This window comes from Orycteropus afer, unplaced genomic scaffold (genome assembly GCF_000298275.1).
Source record: "Orycteropus afer afer isolate SDZICR_OR568_19922 unplaced genomic scaffold, OryAfe1.0 scaffold00300, whole genome shotgun sequence".
NCBI classification, from domain to species: Eukaryota; Metazoa; Chordata; class Mammalia; order Tubulidentata; family Orycteropodidae; genus Orycteropus; species Orycteropus afer.
In genome coordinates this window covers 3453847-3459090 of record NW_006921887.1, presented here as the reverse complement: position 1 = coordinate 3459090, position 5244 = coordinate 3453847, and positions in this window count along the sequence as shown.

The following is a 5244-nucleotide window of genomic DNA, read 5'->3' as shown; positions in this document are numbered from 1 at the left end:
CTCACCCTGAGTTGACAGAGAGAACCTTCCTCTACAACTAGTGCCTTGAATCTAGATTACTAGCCTTCTAAACTGAGAAAATAAATTTCTGTTTTTTAAAGCCACTGGTGGTATTTCTGTTACATCAGCAGTAGAAAACTAAAACACTAGTTTATGATGTACTCAATAGCATGATTTTCTTCTGATTCAATTGAAAGCTGGAGAATTTAGAATCCAGAGATATATGCTTGAACTGAGGCTATGAATTTTCTAGCTCTTGAATAAGTGACTTATCCTTTCTAAATATGTTTCCAACTCTGTAAAATAAGAATAATGAACCTGATTGTGTATCTCACAGAATTACTCTGAGGACCACGTTAGAGAGTGAACAAGTTAGATTTCTGTGGACCAGACTCTGGGATGAGTTCCTGAAAGGACCTTGGTAGAGGTAGCTGCAGAAACTTTGACCTTTGAGCAGCTGAAATATTCAGAGGGCATCCAATGATCAGTGGATTATTCTTTTCTTTGTAGAACATCTCAATATAAAGTCTATGTAGAGTACAGAGTGAAATGTAGGTTATTATTTCATTAACTTAAATAAGTACCTATATGACATATTGGTTAGTATGATAATTATCCCTATGGGTTTGTTTGTTTTTATAGCTATGCACACATTTTCATTCCTGAAAACCCCAAGGAACAAAATGTTATTGGCATCCTTTCCAAAAATGAAGAACAGCTGCATTTGTTTGGGACTTTTCCGAGCTTACTCCTTTCTCCATGTGTGAAGGATGCTGTTGATTTGTCAACCCAACATTGAAGAAGGAGACTGAATTCCCACCATCCTCCTATAAGATACCATTCTAGTGGGTTTTACAACCCCATGGCTGTGGTCTCAGGCAAAGGAGCATGTCTGCACTGGCCTCTCCCCTAAAGTGATGAGCAAGGAACCAGTCTCAAGGACAGTCCTGGAACATCCCTGTTGCTACCAGCAGTGGTCTCATTCTGACAGTTGAGCTCATAAATGGAAAGATCAGATGGTTGAGGCTGAAAGAGTCTGGAGCAGTGGTCTCAACCTTAACTGAACATTAGAATCTTTTAGGGAAATTTTGAAGATGTCCAATGCTAGGTCCTGGTATTCTGATTTAATTGATTTGGAACAGGGTTCTGGCATTTGATATTGCTCCAGTCATTTCTTTTAGAAGGATCAGTGCAAGACTGGTCCCATGAAGTGGAGGTTAAAGATGTTCAACTTTTCCAAACTGCTGTACTATTCCATCTTCTCTAACATCAACTCTTCCTTCTCCCTTCAGTACTGTCCCTCTCATCTTAGGGTTTTGTTTTTCATTGAAATATTTCACAGAACTCATGAACTGCCAAGGAAATGGCTCACATGGTTGTGGCAACTAGCAAGTCCAAAATCAATGGGTCAGGCCTTGCTCTGGAGGATTCTCCTCACTCATGTGGTTGCAGGGGCTGACAAACCCAAATTGGCAGGTCAGACAACTGGCTGCTGTCTTGAGCCCCAAGAACCAAGGGTGAGATGATAATGAACCAGATGCAGGAACCAGAGAAAGAGAGTAAACTTTTCCAGAACATTCACATATATACTCTCAAGGGAACTAAGGATGGTGACTTGAGTCACACCCTCCAGCAAGGCAAGACCCAAGATATGTCCCACCCTAATCCTGCTTGCATAGTGCCTAAGGCATTTGACTACTAACCAGAAGGCTAGCCGTTCAAACCCACCAGCCACTCCTCAGAAGTAAGGTTGAGCAATCTACTTCTGTAATGATATTGCCTCAGAAATCAAAAGAGGGGTTGATATGAGTTGGATCCTACTCGATGGCAGTGCGTTGGTTGGTTGGTTGGAATCCTACCTTATCAATGCAACAGACGACTCACTCTACAATGGGACTCTAACCACAGGCAAAGAGTCTAGGATTTACAATACATTACAAAATGGAGGACTATGGCTAGAAGGGCCATTTTAAGCAATGCATTGCACCGCAGGTATATTTTCTAAAAGTTCTCCAGCATTGAGAACAACTGGTTTAGAATCAGGACTAGACACTCTGTTTCTCAATTTATCCTCCAGATAATTGGAGACAACATGGGTTTCAGAGCCAGACATGTTTTGAATTTTGAATTCTGGCTCTTTTAGTCACTAATTGAAGCCTCAAACAAACTATTGAAATTCTCAGTTTTCTTGCTTGTGAAATACTATTTATCTCACAGCATTTTGGGGAAGATTAAGTTCAATGACTTATATTTGTTTTCTGCACTTTATTACAAGCAAGTTGAGGATAGATAGAGACCGTATAGTAATAAAAATAGTATCTAATTGAACAACTACTACATATCACTGTACTAGACCCAGCTAATGTAGCATATATATGATTTCACTTAAGCCTCACAAAATGCTAAACAGCATAAAGAACAATGCCATAAGATGAAAAAACTAAGATGCAGATAAATCAACTATATGCCCAGAATGTCGCCAATAAAAACCAATTGCCATCAAATTGATTCTCACTCATGGTGACTTTGTGTGTATCAGAGTAGAACTGTACTCAATAGGGTTTTTAAATGCCAATTTTTTGGAAGTAGATCAGCAGGCCTTTCTTTGAAGTGGACTTGAACCCCCAACCTTTTGGTTAGCATCTGATTGCATTAACAGTTTACATCACCCAAGGACTCCCAAGATCTCACAAGACACAGCAAAGCAAGGGTTTGTACTCAGATTTTCTGGCTTCAAATTCATTCTCTTAATTAATGTACTACAGTGTTCTTCTAAACAGCAACAAAAAATAAACCAAATCACTGCTGCCAAGTCCACTCTGACTCATGATGACCTGATGTGTTTCAGAGTAGATACATAGGGTTTTCAAGACTATAACCTTTCATAAGTAGATCACCAAGCCTTTCTTTTAAGGCACCTCTGAATGCGTGGGCCTTAACTCTTTGCACCACCAAGGAACTCAGTGTCCTCATAGCTTGCACTAGATACTACTATATCCTTAGACCCTAGCTAATCTTGGCCACTTGGAAGGTTCTTGATAAATATTTGTTCATTAAGTAGAAAGAATGCATGAAGTACCTCACTCATGGTAGAAATTGGTTAATGTTAGCATGTTGATAGCTCCAAATCAGAAAAGCAAATATCAGTTCATGTCAGTTTTAGATTCCTGTTAATCTTCCAAATTACTCTTTGGATTCTAGCTGTGAGCATGTTTTATGTATTCCTGCATGTATTCTGAACACAGCTGTGCTAAAACTTTGAGGACTTATTTCTACATATTAGAGTATCTTGGAATAGTCAGAAATGCACAGTATGTGGAGTCAGCAAGACTGAGTTCAGGTTTTGGCCATCCACTTACCAGCTGTGAAGCCTTAAGCCCACACATTTCAATAAAGTATGCATGACCTGGGGTTTTGGGACACTATGCCAAAAGGTCTGAGATGCAGGAAGAAGACAATGCATTCATTCATTCATTCAGCAACTATTCATTGTACTATAAGAACAATGAACAATTAGATAAGGTACCTGATCTCATGGAGCTTTAGATTCTTCAAAGGGAGACAGAAAAACAAGACAATTTCAGATACAGATTAATGTTATTTAAAATAATATTTATTAGTGAGTAAAAAAAAAAGTCTGATAAAAGAGGAAATGGATTTATGGATATTACTTATTATCCATTTTCCTCTTTCTAATGGTACCCTATTTTCAATTAAGTATCCAATTACATATAATGGGCACTGACTGGCTTAAGCCAAAGATTTTCAACTACTCATTGGTTTAGGTTGGACATGTAATTTAAATATTCTAGTCAATATAGGTATTGGGTGGCTAGCATGCAATAGGAGTCCCTAGATGGTGTAACCTGTTAAGCACTCAACTACTAGCCAAAAGGAGCTCTGGTGGTGTAGTTCCTAAGGCATTTGACTGCTAACCAGAAGGCTGGTGGTTCAAACCAACCAGCCATTCTTTGGAAGGAAAGTTGGGCAATCTACTTCCTTAAAGATATCACCTCAGAAAGCCAAGGAAGGATCACTACGAGTCAGGTCCAACTCAACAGCAGTGGACTAGCCAAAAGGTTGGAGGTTTGAACCTCCCAGAATATGTTGACAATTTGTTTTAGAAAGTTCACAGATTTGAAAATGCTATGGAACAGATCTACTCTGCATACTCTAGGGCAACTAACAGCAATAACAGTATGCAATGCTGATATCAAAGTTGTTTTGTTTCCTCTCCCTCTCAGAATCAGGGTATGAGCATGTGGAAGTGAGGACATTTGAAGTCATTTTTCTACCAGGATGGAAGAAGCTTAAGAAGGTAGCTAACAACAAGAGAAAGGCACAGCTGGGTGAATCACACTCAGAAGCTGATTCTGAAACTGTCCTTATCCCTGAACAAATAATTTTTTTTTTCTAAACTGATTTGAATCATATCATCTGTTTCTTGCAGCCAAAGAATTCATAACTTATACAGAATTTGGTTCCAGGAGTGGGGTATGCTAAATATAAAACTTAAAATGTAACTTGTCTGAGCAGAGGTGATTAGGTAAAGAATAATGGTCAGTTGAGACTCAAACCGTATGTTACAAGACTGAAGTATCACAGAAAATGGTAGGAAAAAAAATCTAGGGTTTGGGATTACAGTAAGGTCCTACAATAAAGGGATAATCTTAACATGAAGTGACTCATCTGAAAGCAAATAAGGAAAAAAAGTATCTCACTTAGAAGGCCCTGTCTGGCTATGGACTGCAATCCAAAATGAATTAAAGTCCTGGGTACTGGAATCTAGCAGTGTTGAAAGACCAAAACCCTAAATTAAGTTCTATATAAATAAAGACAGGAAGTAATATTGGGGCTAAAGACAAGCCTAAACTCTCAGACCACTACCAAATACTTCCTATTAAGCAGTCTCCATCTGACAATGTGAACAAGTGCAGCTGTGATGTAACCTGAGGGCAAGAGAAAATTATTTTTCTCTAAGTTATTGTCAGAAACTCTCTAGAAGCAGAGCCAAGATAAAAATAGCAGCTATTATAATAAAGTCCTAAGGAATGATGTTATAAAAGAGGCCTATTGTTAGACAATAGACATTTCTAGATTCAAATACAATGACTGGCTTTCTGTCTGTGTTTCCTAGACCATGGGGAGGACTAGAGTCAAATATGCTGATGATAACTAAATTTATAAAGGACCTATATTACTAAAGAAAATCCAATCCTGGTGACAGTTCAACTCCTATGGCAA